Source organism: Scyliorhinus torazame, chromosome 15 (assembly GCF_047496885.1).
Source record: "Scyliorhinus torazame isolate Kashiwa2021f chromosome 15, sScyTor2.1, whole genome shotgun sequence".
Lineage (NCBI taxonomy): Eukaryota > Metazoa > Chordata > Chondrichthyes > Carcharhiniformes > Scyliorhinidae > Scyliorhinus > Scyliorhinus torazame.
This window is the reverse complement of record NC_092721.1, coordinates 199,770,220-199,788,713: the sequence shown is the minus strand read 5'-3', so window position 1 is coordinate 199,788,713 and position 18,494 is coordinate 199,770,220. Positions and strand designations below refer to the sequence as shown.

At 44.2% G+C, this 18,494-nt stretch overlaps 1 protein-coding gene across 1 annotated transcript in view; it reads left to right on the top strand.

The window, feature by feature from the left end:
- The window catches only part of uvrag (UV radiation resistance associated gene), a 403,204-nt gene that overhangs the window by 298,768 nt on the left and 85,942 nt on the right, over window positions 1–18,494 (top strand). The window lies entirely within an intron of this gene.

Below are 18,494 nucleotides of genomic sequence, written 5' to 3'. Positions count from 1 at the left end.
GGGTGCGCTGCTGCCAGAGATACTGTTCGGCTTCGCTTTGTAGCCCGTTATGTTGTTTAGTCCTTGCCACAACCGCCGAGAGTCTGTCTGTGACTCTAGCTTGGTTTGATATTCTCTCTTGGCATTCCGGATGGCTTTGCGGAGGTCGTACCTGGATTTCTTGTGTAGGTCAGGGTCGTCTGCCTTGAACGCCTCAGATCTGTCCTTCAGTAGGGAGTCAATCTCGCGATTGAGCCATGGTTTCCGGTTGGGGAACGCACGTACTGCTTACTTTGGCACGCAGTCGTCCACACATTTGCTGATTAAGTCTGTGACGGTGGTGGCATACTCATTTAAGTTGGTCGCTGAGTTCTTAAATATGGACCAGTCCACTGTCTAAGCAGTCACGTAAGAGCTCTTCTGTCTCCTCGGACCAGCACTGCACAACCTTCTTAGCTGGATTCTCCCGCTTGAGTTTCTGCTTGTATGCCGGGAGAAGGAGCACCGTCTTATGGTCTGATTTCCCAAAGTGCGGTCGGGGGATGGAACGGTAGGCGCCCTTGATTTTTGAGTAGCAGTGGTCAAGAGTGTTGTCGCCCCTGGTGGGACAGGAGATGTGCTGGTGGAATTTTGGCAGTACACTCTTGAGGTTGGCCTTGTTGAAGTCTCCGGCCACGATGAACAAGGCCTCCAGATGTTCTGTTTCGTAGTTCTTTATTACTGTGTATAGTTCGACCAGCGCCTTCCTCACTTCTGCCTGGGGTGGGATGTAGACCGCTGTGATAATGGCTGAAGTGAACTCGCGTGGAAGATAATATGGGCGGTACTTCACGGTCAGGTATTCCAGATCTGGAGAGCAGTAGGTCGCCAGAGTCGCCACATCCAAGCACCAGGAGGCGATGATGAGGAGGCATACCCCTCCTCCCTTCGCTTTGCCTGATGATGCCGTGTGGTCCGCCCGGTGAATTGAGAAGCCTTCAGGTTGTATGGCACAGTCCGGTGAGGCGGGGGTGAGCCATGTCTCTGAAACAGAGCACACAGCAGTCTCTTACTTCCCTCTTGAGAGGTAAGTCTGGCGTTAAGTTCATCCAGCTTGTTTTCGATCGCTTGGACGTTTGCCAGGAGTATGCTGGGGAGAGGGGTCTTGAAACCGCGTTGCTTCAGTCTAACCTGCAGACCGCCGCGTTGCCCTCGTTTCCTCGGTCGGCGGCTGCTGCTGGATGATCCTGGGATCCAATGGCAGATGTCAGCTCTTGTGGAAGGTAGGTGGTTGCGTCTGGCGGGATCCAAGGCGCTGGCGGGGAACAGGGCGCTGTTTATGTATCTGGGGTCGCGTCTGGCAGTGTCCCGGGCACTGGTTGAGGTAGAGGGGTTGCTAGGGGGGCATGTTTGCGATCTGGATGGGTCCCGGCGTTCTGCGGGCGCGGGAATACCTTGCAGCATGTTTGGGTCCTCGCGCGGGGTCTCCGCCGTTTCGGGGGTCGTGGGCAGGGGCTTCCTGAGGCAGGTTGGGTTGGGTCCCGTGGTCTGTTCCCTCCCTGGGCGCTCCTGCGGTCGGATCTTGAAGTGGGCCCGGTCGGGCCTCCACGTGGATTTTTCTTTCTTCCATCACCAGGTAGGTCGGGTTGGTGGACGGGCCTCTCCGGGTCGGGTCGCTGGGCGGGTCTCTGGGGGACGCGTTGGGCCGGGTCTTGCTGTCGGGGGTCGGGTCGGGAGCTCTGGGGACTGGGTAAGGCGATCCGGGGGCTGGCGTTGGTAGTTAGGCCGGGTTTGGAGCTCCGAGGTCCGGGTCGGCTCCAAATCGAGGTTGTGGCTTCACTTCCGGTTTGGGCCCGATCTTCCAGGTCGCGGAGGTCAGGTCGGGTCAGGTCAAAAGGTCTCCAAGGGCCTCGGAGGATGTTCAAGCCTGCAAGAGAGGTTAGTAATAATGTTAGTTTTAGAATTAATTTTTAAAAGATTAGAACGAGTATAAGTTAAGTAAAAAGTGGATCTGTTCGGGAGAGCTCGCAGAGAATCACCTTGCTCCGGCACCATCTTGGTAAAGGATGCCACCGGTGCCAGCCACCGTGCCAGTGAAGCCACTTCTTTAAGACCAGGGAACTTTCCTTTACTCACATTAGCTATCGTAGTACTTTTTCTCGAGAGATTTTGATTGGTTTAAGTTCCACAGTCCACTTTGTGCCTTGGTTTTTATCTTTTCTATCATGAAGGCAAATACAAATTACTTTCACAAAGTCCTGAAGTCCTTGCCATTTATTTTTTTCACATTATTAATTGTGTATTCTCATCCTCTCATAGAGGAGGCGGTAGCATAGTGGTATTGTCGCTGAACTAGTAACCCAGAGACCCAGGATAATGATCTGGGGACCTGGGTTAGAATCCCATCACAGCAGGAGATGGAATTTCAACTGCATAAAATATCTGGAATTAAAAGTCTAATGATGACCATGAAACCTTTGTAGGTTGGTTCACTAATGTCCTTTAAGGAAGGAAATCTTCCTTCTTTAAGGAGACCTTACCTGGTCTGGCCTACATGTGACTCCAGACCCACCCAATGTAGACTCGTAACGCCCTCTGAAATGGCCGAGCAAGTCACTCAGTTGAATTCAACGGCTACGAAAACACAAAAAAGGAATGAAACTACCCGGCATCAAACCAGGCACAACTGCAAACCCAGCCCTGCCGACTCAGCAAAGTCCTCCTTTCTACATCTGGGGGCTTGCGCCAAAGTTGTGAGAGCTGTCTCACAGACTAGTTAAGCAGCAGCCTGACGTAGTCATACTCGCAGGATCATATCTTACGGACAATGTCCCAGACACCACAATAGTATGCAGTTGGGAGGGAGTTGCCCTGGGAGTCCTCAACATCGACGCTGGACCCCATGAAGTCTCATGGCTTCAGGTTAAACATGGGCAAGGAAACCTGCTGATTACCACGTACCGGCCACCATCAGCAGATGAATCAGTACTCCTCCGTGTTGAATACCACTTGGAGGAAGCACTGCGGGTGGCAAGGATGCAGAATATGCACTGGGTGGGGAACTTCAATGTCTAGCATCAAGAGTGGCTCAGTTGTGCCACCACAGACCGAGCTGGCCAGGTCCTAAAGGACATAGCTGCTATACTGGGACTGCAGCAGGTGGTGAGGGAACCAACAAGATGGAAAAACATACTTTATCTCATCCTCACCAATCTGTCTGCTGCAGATGCAGCTGTCCATGACCGTATCAGTAGAAGTGACATCTTCAAAGAACTCGCGCAAGTTTGTCAAGCATGGCTTACCCTTCATAAGGCCTTGCTGACAATGGTGGCTTGAGCTTTGTCTTTCCAACATCATCACGGCACAGAAGGAGGCTCTCTGCAGAGCAATCCACTCAATCTCATTCTGTTGCTCCCTCTCCATAACCCACTAAGTATATTTTTCAAATGACTCAGGCCAGTTTCCGTTTTAAAAGTACAAGGGCAGCACGGTAGCACAGTGGTTAGCACAGTTGATTCACAGCTCCAGGGTCCCAGGTTCGATCCCTGACTTGGGTTACTGTCTGTGTGGAGTTTGCACGTTCTCCCCGTGACTGCATGGATTTCCTCTGGGTGCTCCGGTTTCCTCCCACAGTCCAAAGATGTGCAGGTTCGGTGGATTGGCCATGATAAATTGCCCTTAATATCCAAAAAGATTAAGTGGGGTTATTGGGTTACAAGGATAGGGTGGAGGTGTGGGCTTAAGTGGGGTGCTCTTTCTAAGGGCTGGTGCAGACTTGATGGGCCGAATGGCCTACTTCTGCTCTAAATTCCATGAACCAGTTTGGATGGATACTGAATTTTTTCAGATTTAAATGGAAACTCTTTAGTATACTAAGATATGATCGTACTATTGTGTGACTTTGTGGTCTGTTGTACTTCAAACCTGTTTCAGTTCTGATCAATTACAATCAAGCGTTTAATAAAAAGGAGAACTGGCGTTTAAATAGCACCTTTAATATGATACAAAGTTGTTAAGTCTCTGGAAGACCAAGCATTGAAGAAGAGTTGAGAGAGGAGACCAAATGCAAAAATTAGATTTTGAAAAGTACTTTAGAAGGGAGAAAGGCTTTGTGCATTTGCGAGCACAAGACAAATACTGAAGGATCAGTGACCAAAGGTGAAGTAGAGAAATTAGGGATGTGAAGGAGGTCAGGATTAGAAAGACATACAATGCTGGAAGCACATATGTCTGGAAGACATTTTACAGGTAAGGAAGTACAAAGTATGGAAAGCATTATAAATCAAGACAGAATTTGATGTATTAAGGTACTGGGAGCACTGAGGTTAATGAATAAGAAGCTGAAATGTGGAATTAGACGGAGGAGGCAGAGTTTTGAATGAGTTGTAGTTTTTGGGCGGCTGGTGAGAACGTTGAAGTCACCAAGCATGGATTGCACAGACGCGTAGGCAGTGTTTCATTGATAGTTGGGGGTGAGGTCAAGACAGTGATGGGTGATTTTGTGGAGGGTTTAATAGCCTGATCTTGGCTACAATGCATAGTTTAAGCTCAGTTCAGGGTTAAACAGGAGACCAAGGATGGTTATTGTCTGGTTCCTTCTGAATGGGAGGGAGATGGAAACCAGCGTTAGGAAGCAGTTTAAAGCAAGAGTTGAACAGGCAGACTCAGTCTTAGCGATTCTAAGCAGAATTATGTTTCTGCTACTCTGCAACTCAGTCACATGTTTAGCGCATTCAGGATCTATTGTTCGGTGTCTGCAGCTCACTGAAGCATGATTAATTAGACTACAGAATGATACCCTACCCTTTCCCCAACAGTAATTCATTTTCTAACTGTTTGATTTTTTGGCAGGGCCACTGATGGTGACAGGTTGCTTTTCTTTTTTTTTAAATGCTTCTTATTAATGTCCCTTCTTATGTGAAGGATTCTCTATAATGTTGAGGCTTATTAAAACCAAACCAGCTGCAGTAACTTCTCTGGTATGTAAATAAATTAAACATTATGAACTGAGCAGTGCCCACAACTCTTCAAAGAGCAGTAATTTATTCTGTATTTTGAAGGCTTGTTCCAAGAAGGTTATTTCTAACCGTTGAATCTAACCTACAACCTTTTGAGGAGGATTTGTTGTTTTGCACCAGTGATAAATTACCCTGTTTGCACTTATCAATACCAGGTTAACTTAATGCTTCCTTAAATTCTCTAGCTCATCTACTCTATTTAATATGTTCCCTTACTCCCTCTAATGTATTATATTACAGGAATTTGGAGGAAAGCTACATGTGCAAATCGGCCAGATCCCAGATCGACAAACGATAAAGGATTCATTGAGATTATTCTATAATAATCTTTATTAGTGTCACAAGTTGGCCTCACAACACTGCAATGATGTTACTGTAAAAATTCCCTAGTCGCCACACTCCGGCGCCTGTTCGGGTACACTGAGGGATAATTCAGAATGTCCAATTCCCCTAACAAGCACGTCTTTCGGGACTTGTGGAAGGAAACCGGAGCACCCGGAGGAAACCCATGCAGACACAGGGCGAACGTGCAGACTCCGCACAGACGGTGACCCAAGCTGGGAATCAGATCTGGGCTCCTGGAGCTGTGAAACAACAGTGCTAACCACTGTGCCATTTGGGTCCTCAGTACCAGTTATAGAATCCCTACAGTGTGGAAGGAGGCTATACAGCCCATTGAGTCTGCACAACCCTCTGAAAGAGCACCCAAACCAGGCTCACCCTATCCATGCAGTCCCGTAACCACACTTAACCCACATATCCCTGGACACTAAGGAGCAATTTATCATGTCCAATCCACCTAACCTACAAATCTTTGGGCTGTGGGAAGAAACCAGAGCACCCGGAAGAAACCCACGCAGGCACAATGCAAACAAACACCACAGTCACCCAAGGCTGGAATTGGACCCGGGTACATGTAGCTGTGATGCAGCAGTGCTAACCACTGTGCCACCGTGTTGCTCAGTCGTACGACAGCACCCTTCTTGTTACAAAGCTGGGAACCCTACAAACGAGAAGAGTTAATATTTGTATTACATTTGGAAAATCCATTGGCAGTCTACTAATTTCAGAACTGGCTATCCCACCTTACCCAGAGGCAATGCAGAAACTCAATTCAACCTTATAAGATGTGGGATGGAAAGGTACTGATGTAGCCCTATGCGCCTAACAAGCACGTCTTTCAGGACTTGTGGGAGGAAACCGGAGCACCCGGAGGACACCCATCAGACACGGGGAGAACGTGCAGACTCCGCACAGACAGTGACCCAAGCCAGGAATCGAACCTGGGACCTCGGCGCCGTGAGGCAACAGTGCTATCCACTGCGCCACCATGCTGCCCCTTCTGTGCAGAATCTTTTGGGGGGAGAACCTTTCAGGACCAAACTGAAACACCTCTGTTCAGATGAGAGTTCTAGGACTAACTGCCTTTTCAGACAGAACTGGCTCCTCCCATTAACAACATCATCTGTACCCAAAGCATAAGGCATGCTTTTGTCTATTCTTACAAGATGTCCCTTGACTTGTTTAGCCAAAGCCAAACACGATACCCCTCATAAATTATCTATAGCCCAGAGGTCCTTCAAATGTAAACAGTATTCCATTAGCTAGCTATCAGTAAGCACGTCAACAGTTCTCAACGTTTCACTTGCTAATGAATTATTACCTCACTTTTATGACACCTTGATCACAGCTCTAGCAGCCATGCTGTCTGTACATCTCAACCAAGGACTTTATAACATTACTGTAAAAAATATAAAATATGCCAATTTCTTACATTCATCACACTGTGCTGTACCCCAGTAGCTTATGCTGTGATATTACTGCAGAGGATGTAAGCTTCATTCCTCTTTCCTTTCACCCCTCTGAAAGACTGGGATGGTAGCACGAGTAATGGGAAGAGCAAACATTGAAGATCTTGGATCTCCACTTCATAAGCATAATTCCTTTGACACCTTGTTAACAATACAAATTGCCATAAAAGAGAGGCTTTCACTTCCATAGCACTTTCCCTGACTTCAGGACGTTCCAAAGCACTATGCAGCCAGTAAAGTATCATCAGTGTTGTAATGTAGGCAGCATGGGTCATAGTTTGATGATAAACTTTTTTGGACTGAGGTGAGGAGAAATTTCTTCACCCAGAGAGTGGGGAATCTGTGGAATTCACTACCGCAGAAAGTAGAGTAGTTGAGGCCAAAACATTGTGTAATTTCAAGAAAGAATTAGATATAGCTCTTGGGGCTAAAGGGATATGGGCGAAAGGCGGGATCAGGGTATTGAACTTGATGATCAGCCGTGGTCATAATGAATGGCAGAGCAGGCTCAAAGGACTGAATGGCCTCCTGCTTCTATTTTCTAATTATGTTTCTGTGTATGTCTGGTAGCCAATTCACACTTTGCAAACTCCCACAAACAGGATTGAGATAATGACCAGATTATTTTGTTCTAATGGTGTTGATTGAGAGAGAACTTTTGGCCAGAGCATTAGGGAGAACTTCCCTGCTTTTCTTTAAAATAATGCCACAGGATCCTTTCTGTCCACCTGAGAGGTCAGAGAGGGCCTCGTTTGATGTCTGATTCAAAAGATGGCACCTCCAACGGTGGAGTGCACTCAGACTGCGCTGGAGTGTCCACCTCAATTTGTGTGGTTGAACATCGGGCCACAGCCTACCAACTGAGCTGTGTCTGACATTTGCCATGACTGACTAGACTCTTGTTTTAATCAAAGTGAAAGTTACTTTCTTCCCCATGCACCACTTTGTTGTTGCTTTTGTTTGATACAATGTGGCTTACAGAAAGTTGCAATGGATTTGCAGGTTAATGTCTACAGGCCTGCAGAATTTAACAATGTGCAAATGTTCTGCAATATCAGGAACTCTCCCTGCATCATGTTTACCGTGGCATGTTGGTTGATGCTTGGGATAAGATTTTGTAAATCGTTTCCGTGGCATCCTCTTCGCCTGATAAGTTGATTAATGCCACTTCTTAGTTTAGATTTTTTATGCATTACTCAGGCCACATATAATCATTAAATGCAACTTTTTAAAATTGCTGCCTTTTATATTTTCATCTGAATATGCTACGTCCTGCTGGAAGGGTAAATTAACCTGCTTCCTGACTGGTGGTGCTCTTCTGGCAATTTTACTTCACTAATTTCCCATGATATTGCACTCGCAGCTTGGAAATCGCCCAACTGGTTTATTCCAGTATTTATGTTCCATACAAAACTCCCCCTGCCACTCTTAATCTAATCTTATCAACATACTCTCTTTATTCCTTTTCTTCACTCGAGGGTGTTTTGCACTTTCCCTTAAATGTATTTATGCCAGAGATTTGAGCACTATATAGTCTGACATCCAGTGCGCCATTGCTGGAGGAGGGTTTGTGGTGTGAGGTGTTGCAGAGGGTTAACACCTCAACTTTGTTACTGACACAGCTGAAGGAGAGTACAGGTGCACCTTACAAAGTCAAAGATGAGCCCTCTGATCGAAGGGGTGGAGGATGTCTGTGAGCCATGTGGAAGGGGCACTGCGAACCATGTTCATATGTTTTGGTCCTGCCTGAAGTTGGAAAAGTTTTGGAGGATGGTGTTCAGCACCATTTTAGGGTTTTGCACGTGGAAGTGAAGCCCGGTCCCCTAGAAGCCATATTTGGGGTGTCGGACTGGCCGGAGCTGCAGCTGGATGCGGAGGCAGATGTTTTAACCTTTGCCTCGCTGATTGCTCGTAGGCGGGTCTTTTTGGGGTGGGGGGTCCGCTTCCTCACCCTGTATCTCGGTGTGAAGGGGGGAAATGTTGGAGTTTCTGACCCTGTAAAAGTAATTTTAAAAACATTTTAAAAGAAGTATTTTAACAGAATTCATAGGTACCTGTATTTCAGCCAGACTTAACATTTTTATAAACCTTTACCTCGGACTTTTCCTTTGAAAGAAAATAAATGCTTTTCATAGATCCAATGCTTGAAAAGATGTTAATCCAGAAGTGGAGTCCAACCTCTTAGTTTAAGTTAAACAAATCAATTTCAGATGCTTTTAAATCCCCATTTTAAATTTGCAGCCTATGAGATGTTTCTTTCCTTTCTAGCTTGATAGTAGCCCCCTTGAGTCAATTCTCTTGCCCAATTTCAGCTGACAGAGGTGCAAGATGAGAACCCATCAGCCTGTTGCAACTGGTTTAGCTGTTTTTTTTTTTTAAAGCGGTCCGATAGCACTTTCTGAGACAAGTAAGTAGTCTTGATTGCATTCGAGTTAATGTTTCTCCCCACACTTTTCACAGTAACATAATTCTCGTGACAAAAGGTTGTTATTATTATTAGAATCTACAATCACCTAACGCCTGCTGAGGTCTCTCAAAATACGCTCTGTTGCACTGCTGCCTCACTGCGCAAAGTCCCAGATTCGATCCCGGCTCTGGGTCACTGTCCGTGTGGAATTTGCACATTCTCCCCGTGTTTGCATGGCTTTCGTCCCCACAACCCAAAGATGTGCAGGGTAGGTGGATTGGCCACGCTAAATTGCCCCTTCATTGGAAAAAATGAATTGGATACTCTAAATTTATTTTTTTAAATGCACTATGAATTATTTTTCAACAGCACCAAAAATAAATTAACTTCTCATTGTTGCTCGAGTGGTTTTGCAGTGTGCTGAATTTTTTTCCCCATTTGTGTACATAAGCACTGCACTACATAGCAGCTCATTGTATGTAAAGCGTTTTGGGACATTTCTGATACCTGATGAAGTGCTATGTAAATACAAATCTTCCATTTACTATAATGCCTGCTGCCTTGTTTTCTTGGTAATCAATTGGCTATCTCAGAAAACTGGAATGGAATGATCGCATTTCAATTGGTCCTTAAGTATGGCTGTCATCGCGCATTGAGCGGCAGTGTGTTCCGGCTGTTTTTGTCCATCATTGATGCCTATTGCTCAAAGAACCAACAAAATAGAATAAGGCTGCCCACAGCAAGCTTGACAGCTTCCCATACTTATGTGGCATGGAGCCAATTGTACACGCTATTTTGTTTTGACCTAGAGTCAAATGTCCTTTGTTTTCAGTGATTCAGTAAAAAAAATAGTGATTTCAAGGCTATTAACCTCAGCTAAGTGTTGGTTATAAATTGGTCTTAGATTTGAATGTCTTAACCCTTAAAGAGACACTGCCCTGATAATTCACTGCAAACAAAGAAGGTTTTCACTGCAGGCTAGGAACAAAATATCCTTCCCTTGTACAGATGACTGTTAGTTACACTAGGAACACTGTTTGCAATTTGGTCCCCATGCCTCTTCGCACACGGTAGTCCTCTGACCGCAACTATTTGCAATCTATATAAATGATCTGCAAGCAGGGACAGAGTGTAACATAACATTTGCAGATGATTCTAAAATAGGTGGAAAAGCAGGCAGTGAAGAGAAGACAGACGGACATAGTTAGGCTAGGAGAATGGACCACAATTTGGGAGTTTAATGTGGATAAATGTGAGGCTATATTGGCCAAAAAATAGAAAGGCAAGTTATTATCATGGAAAACAGGTTCAAGATGCCTCGGGGCAGAGGGATTTGGGTGTCTTTGTTCATGAATCGCTGAAAGTCAGTATGACGGTACAGCATGTTATTAGAAGGTCAAATGGCATGTTAGAGTTTATTGCAAAAGGACTGGAGTATAAAAGTAGAGAATTGTTGTTGCAATTGTATAGGGTGTTGCTGAGACCACATCTGGAGAATTATGTCGACTGTTGGTCTCCTTATTTGAGGAAGCATGTGGTGGCAATGGAGGCGTTCAGAGGAGGTTCATCAGATATGACTCTGGGGATGAAAGGGTTGACCTTTGAGAACAAAGAACGATATAGCATAGGAACAGGCCCTTCGGCCCTCCAAGCTTGTACCGGTCATGAGTGATTAAGAAGTTTGGGCTCATACTTGTTGAGTTTAGAAGAATGAGAGGGGATCTGATTGAGGTGTATAAAATACTAATAGGGATTGATAAAGTAGAAATAGACCAAATGTTCCCCCTTGTGGGGCAATCTAGAATGCAAAGTCATGGATGTAGGTTGAGAGGCAGTAGATTTAGAACTGAGATGAGGAGAATCTACATCTCTCAGGCTGGTGAATTTGTGGAACTCACTGTTCCATGGTGTTGTGGAGTCTGAATAATTAAATGGTTTCAAGAAGGGGATACATATATTTCTGATAAACTGGTTAAAGGAATATGGGGACCAGGTAGGGAGATGGATTTGAAGGCGAGATGGAATATGGGGACCAGGTAGGAGATGGACCAGGAAGAGATCAGCCATGATCTGATTAAATGGTGGAGCAGGCTCGAAGGGCTGAATTGCAAACTTCTGCTCCTAATTCCCATGTTCAAAAAAATAGCAACCAGTAGGCCCTGGGACTTGAGGGCATGGACTATTCCCAAACCTGGCAGTTTATTCAACCCCACGCTGAGCTTCTAACCTCATTCTCTCCATCACAAATATTGCTTACAGCCACCCTGGAACAAAACAAGCTTTCTCCCCACACTTTTCCATCAGCCATTGGACTTCACACATACCTTTCTCGCTTCCGAACTCAACTATTCTGATGCTCTCCTGAACTGCCTCTTATGCTTTAGAACCTTGATCTACAGCTACAAAAGATCTTTAAGGAGAATGAGATGAAAACAGTGGTTTTGGAATACCCCACTCAAACTTCAACTCATTAAATTCTGCCATCTCGATCTACAACCTATCTGTCGTGTTTGCCCATTGCTCCTTACTTTCAATGCATCTTCAATTTAATGTTCTCAACGTGCTTTGCTACCTCGTTACCTCCACAACATTTTTAAAATATAAATTTAGTGTATCCAATTCATTTTTTTCCAATTAAGGGGCAATTTCGCGTGTTCAATCCACCTGTCCTGCACATCTTTGGGTTGTGGGGGCAAAACCCACGCAAACACGGGGAGAATGTGCAAACTCCACACGGACAGTGACCCAGAGCCGGGATCAAACCTGGGACCTCGGTGCCATGAGGCAGCAGGGCTAACCCACTGCGCCACCATGCTGTCCTACCTCCACAACATCAAGCACTCAAAATCTCCCCACCTGGGCAGCACAGTAGCACCGAGGTCCCAGGTTCGATGCCGGCCCTGGGTCACTGTCCATTTATGTCTCATTACACCCCTGGTATTTTTCTGTGTTAAAGATATTAGATAATTGCAAATTCTTGTTGTATGTTATAAAAAATCTACTTTCAGAACTGAGCTCATTCAGCAATGATTAAGAGGAAATAAGCATGTTTTGGAAATGCAGGGAAGAATGGAATATGGAGATGCAAGTGGTCTGTCTAACTTTATGAGCAGAAGGATATGACTATGAAATAGTAAGAGAATAATAAAGATCAGAAGGAATTTTCCTTCCCCCACTACCCCAACAAGGAGCATTAAATTTATGGAATAGACTTTCAGTTAGGGAATTTAATTTCACAAGCTCCTAAAGTAATACAATATGGATTTTGATTTATCGACTGACTAGGAATGAGGTTGAAAGATGTGTGGAATTGGATAATTTCTGAGCTGTTGGAACTATGATGATGCCATGTTAACGGTAAATAACAAGAGGAACCAAGGTTGGTTATCCTTGACAAAAAACAGAAAATACTGTAAATACTCAGCAGGTATTTTGAAGGCAATTGGGGATGGGAAATAAATGCCAGCCTAGCCGGCGACACCCACACCCCATAAATAAAACAAAATCAGGCAGCATCTGGAGCGAAACAGTTAATGGAATTGATGTTCAGTCTGCGATCAGGATCCCAGTGTCTAGATCACTTCCAGATTGCAGCCCACGATACATCTGCATCACCAACATGATGTTATCTTTAAATGCCAGTCTTCTAATTGGGCTGGAGGCAAGCTCTGTGCCAAATTAATGACTCCAGGCATTGACTGGAGACAGAACTGACTCCGGAATGCAGGGGATAAGGTAGCCATGGGTTTGCTGCAGCCTCACAGAATAGAAAAAAGATCAGTGGGTCAGCATAGTGGAGATCAGTGGATAAATGATCAATAAAAAGCTATCTTCCAGCTCACCTTTCCCACTCTTTCTTTGAAAATAGCATTGCGTTCCGGTGGAGCCAGGACACACTCACAACATCTGGCAGTACCATTCTTAAAGCATGCCGCACCCCATGGTAAATTGAAATGCAAGCCCAAAGTTTCAAGTCTGTGACCTTACACCACTTTTTTTTTCATCGCCTCCAAAGGTAAAAGTCTTGCGGCGGCATGGTGGCGTAGTGGTTAGCATTGCTGCCTCACGCTGCCGAGAACCCGGGTTTGTTCCCGGGTCACTGTCCGTGTAGAGTTTGCATGTTCTCCATGTCTACGTGCGTCTTGCCTCCACAACCCAAAGATATGCGGGGTAGGTGGATTGGTCTGCTAAATTGCCTCTTAATTGGGAGAAAAAAAATTTAAAGGAAAAAAGGTAACAGTCTCAAACCTGAAACATTTACTCTGTTATTCTCCACTAAAGCTGCCTGACCTGAGTGTTTCCATCATTTTCTGTTTTTATTTCCGATTTCCAGCTTGGATTTTGTTAGCTATCCTGGAGTTTTGCTTGTGTTTACAGAGTCTTACAGGGCTGCTCTTCAGGGCGTTAAATATGTTAGTTGAAAGCCACGATATTGCAGATTATAAATAGGCTGTGGTAGAAATGAGTGAATGAGCAGAATGTTCTTTTCTGATGAGGTGTTTTATTTTGTCCTTAAATTAATGTCTCCCATTTATCCCAAGTCCTATTTATAAATCATGTGAACCCCACAATGAGATTATTACAAACACTTCACGGCATACAGTATTCTACATATGTAAACTAACTGTGTGGACCTCTTAGACCCCAGCTTGTAAAGAACCAAATCACTATCCTTATTACCACATGTACTTGAATTCATTGTGACCAATCTTGGGTATTTATTATTTTTAACATAATTTGTTCCTCGTCTTTATATTCATGCCTTGCACTGGAAATAGGTGGTCACCTATAGAAGCTGGTGGCTGGAGATGAAAACAGTTTTGATTTAGAAACCAAATTACATTTGAATTCAGGGTTATAAATTCTGCACATTGATGCCATTTTTATGATATCACTCCAAGTAAGCAATGAGGATGCAAAGCATATGTTTCCTGCAAGATTGGGAACAGCTGATGCCAGTTCATATTGTGCACTGGATTATAAAATATTTTATTCGACTTATGTGTTGAAGATAAATGTTTTTATAGTCCCAAAAGCAAGATGTCTAATATAATGCATGTTTGGCACGTGTGGTCAAATTCACAACGCAGTCATTTATTTCACAGTTCATAGATTTATCATAGAATTTACAGTGCAGAAGGAGGCCATTCGGCCCATTGAGTCTGCACCATCTCTTGGAAAGAGCACCCTACCCAAGGTCAACACCTCCACCCTATCCCCATAACCCAGTAACCCCACCCAACACTAAGGGCAATTTTGGACACTAAGGGCAATTTATCACGGCCAATCCACCTAACCTGCACATCTTTGGACTGTGGGAGGAAACCGGAGCACCCGGAGGAAACCCACGCAGACACGGGGAGGATGTGCAGACTCCGCACAAACAGTGACCCAAGCCGGAATCAAACCTGGGACCCTGGAGCTGTGAAGCAATTGTGCTATCCACAATGCTACCGTGCTGCTCAACTTATAAAGTTGTGTCGTGTTAAGAGGGATAGGTATTACACTGAACAATTATGATTTGATTTAAGGTCTGTCTTTTGGGTTTTAAACTCAGCACCTGACTGTTTGGGAAATGTTAGGAAATTCATTCACTTTCAGATATTTGACACATTAATACTATACTTTAGAAGATTTAATTTCTGTAAGATAAATACCCTGAAAACAAAGCCTGTAAAATTAAACCCGATTTTTAATAGAAAGTTGCATTTATATAGCGCCTTTCATGACCACATGGCATTCCAAAGCAGTTTGCAGCCAATGAAATACTAATGTAGAAATTTGTGCTGCCAGTTTGTGCACAGCAGACTCCCACACAAAGAAATGTGATAATGATCAGATCTGTTTCTATGGTGGTATTTGAAGGGGATAAAAATTGACCAAGATAGGGGAGCTGGCGGTGTAGTGGTGTTGTCGCTGGGCCAGTAATCCAGAGACCCAGGATAAAGGACGAGGGACTCTGGTTCAAATCCTACCATGACAGATAATGTAATTTGAATTCAATAAAAATCTGGAATTAGAAGTCTAATGATGGCCATGATTGTTGTAAAAACCCATCTGGCTCACTAATGTCGCTTCAGGGAAGAAAATCTGCCATCCTTACCTGGTCTGGCCTACCTGTGACTCCAGACCCACTGCAGTGTGGTTGATTCTTAAATACTCCTCTGAAATGGCCTAACCAGCCAACCATTTCAAAGGCCATTACGGATGAGCAACAAATGCTCACCTTGTTTGCGGTGTCCACATCTTATGAATTAATTTTTTTAAAAGGGAAAATTCCCCTGCTCTTTTTCGAAACAGTGCCATGAGATCGAATGTTGCTGGAGTGGCGGTAGGCATCGCCACCGGGGGTAGCAGCATGGTTGGGTGAACTGTACGACTTCCTGCAATTAGAGAAAATAAAGTATGAGTTAAGGGGCTCAGCGGGGGAGTTTGAGAAAAGGTGGGGGATGTTTGTGACCGTGTTTGAGGAGCTGTTCATCTCGCGCGGGCGGGGGGGGGGCGGGGGTGGAAAATCTGTACAAACTGTATAGTTGATTGTTGGGAAGAATGTTTCCTGGGGTGTTTATTTGCTGTAACTACTTTGATACAATGTTCGAATAAAATGCGTTTATTAAAAAAAAAAAATGAGATTGTGCACGTCCACCTGACAGGACAGATGGGGCCACGGTTTAACATCTTGTCAAAATTAAAAGCAGGTTTATTTTTTATAGTGAAATATGGAATATGGGTAGAGAGATCGATCTATTTCAGTGGATCTGGAATTATCTGTGTGCAAGAGGTATTGAATTTCCTGACTAAAAGGTTTGTAGATTGGCAAACTGTAGCAAAAAAGTCTAAAATAATGAATGCATGAATATCCTCACATAACAAAGGTAACGGGAGGGTAGAAACGCAACCAGAATACAAAAGCAAAGCACATTAATAATTTTAAATAGTCCTTGCTAGGGAGTAACTCAGTGTCTGAACTCTAGGTTAAGGCATAAACTGCCTGAGCTTGACCTCAGTTGCTTGGAACCTAATGATTCCCAGGTATCCTTCCTATGCATAAGGGTAATTTTTGCTGGCAACCTCCTCACGTGCCACAATACCGAAACATTGGCTGAAGTTTGAAATCAGGAGGTTACAATGTTTAGAAATTTGATAATTATTTACTTTTGCCTCCGTTGTCCAACATTTTCTTCCCTCTTCTTAAAACCTCCTCTGCTCACTAGTTTATTCTTTGACGCACTAATTTCATCGTGTAGAGTGGTGTTTCTTTCTGGTTAAAGTTTTAGTAGTATTTTCCGACAATGAAGTGGGCTTCAAATATTGCTCGAAATGTCCATAGATCTCCATTGCTGACAGAAATGTGATGGAGATACTTGGCCCAGGATACAGCAGCATGGAGTGACTGCAAAGGTTTCTGGAATAATACATCCATTGGAACTTCTTTGTGCTGAGAAGCAAACTTATAATTTGTTTCTTTATTGAATTGGGGCATAGGTTTAAGGGGCAAGGTTTAGAGGAGATGTATGAGGCAAGTTTTTTTTACACAGAGGGTAGTGGGTGCCTGGAACTCGCTGCCGGATGGGGTGGTGGAAGCAGGGACGATAGTGACATTTAAGGGGCATCTTGAGAAATATATGAATAGGATGGGAATAGCGGGATACGGTCCCTGGAAGTGTGGAAGATTTACGTTTCGATGGGCAGCATGGTCGCCGCAGGCTTGGAGGGCTGAAGGGCCTGTTCCTGTGCTGTACTTTTCTTTGTTCTTTGATGCTGCCAGACCAGTTTTTTTCCAACATTTTCTGTTTTTATTTGAGAGTTCCATCATTTATTTTTTTTCTCCGATAAACCTTTGGAAGCTGATAAGTCGGATAACATCCATACTAGGTAGATTCACATTGTCTTGGATATATTAAATGACTTTGCTCAAGATATGCTAGTCCTCTGTGGCATTTTTCACAGATAAGTCAGAGTCCAGAGGAAAGCCATATTGATCAGCTGTTGACATGGCTGCCACTGAACTGTAGTGACACCTAGCCACAGTTTGAGTACTTGTGCTATTTTGGATGTTGAATTGCAGAACTGATATTAAAGCTAGCAAGGGCATACAATATTGATTATCCACCCTGATGCCAGGAGATAGAAAAGTATAGTAATGAGGCAAGACATGCGATACCGGGACTAAAACCACTGGATGAGAGAAGGTGAGCGGTTAGGTTATATTTCTTTAGGGGCAGCACGGTGGCGCGCTGCTGTCTCACGGCGCTGAGGTCCCAGGTTCGATCCCGGCTCTGGGTCACTGTCCATGTGGAGTTTGCACATTCTCCCAGTGTTTGCGTGGGTTTCGCCCCCACAACCCAAAGATGTGCAGGGTAGGTGGATTGGCCACGCTAAATTGCCCCTTAATTGGAAAAAATTAATTGGGCACTCTAAATTTTTTTTTAAAGTTCATTTCTTTCTGCAGAGGATTGTTGGAGCATAGAATGCTTTGACACAGACATATTGAGGCAGAGACTACTGCATCTTTTACAGAAGATTGTCCAAGTATTTAAAGGGGAGGAAGATACAGGCCAAAGGGAGAGAGTGGAGAAACTGCATTCTTTTTGGTTGCTCAACCAGAGTCAGCACAGTCATGATGGGCCAAATGGCCTTCTGCAAAATGGTTCTCGGGTTAATTTTCCTTTTGTTCATTTTTTAACAAGACTTAATCAGTTATGATTTTTTTTACCACGTTGAATGCTGTCAAATACTTTCTCCCTGAGGTAACATCCATGCAAGTTGGTGCATCGGGTTTTCTGAAGGACAGAAAGCTTTGTGCCTTTTGCAGCAAAATTGCACATTAATTTGAAAGAAAATAATGAACGTGATTTTAACTGCCCAATTGATAGAGGAAATCTTAATTTTGTTTTTGCACCCTCGTTGGCTAGGAACAGATCCACCGCCGAGGTTAGCGATTATTTTTTATACAAATCATGCTTGCACAACTTTTATTTATTCATGGGTTATGAGGTCCTATTGGTGCAGTCAGTGCTACTTGCCCATCCCTAATTTCCATCAGAAGATAGTGCTAAAACATGGTGACTTGTTGGGCTACTTTCGGCGGACAAATATGAGTCACCCACGTTTAGTTTGAGGGGCTGGAGTTGCAGAGAGTAGTATTCGGTGTTTGATTGAAGTTTATTTCTAAGCATTATACGGAGTTGTGCACTTATGTAGAAGGGATGAAATGACCTGACGACCATCAAAAGACTGGTTTAATAATCAGTTAAAATGTCTTAAAATAGATTTTAAGCACTCAAAAGGATTCATTGC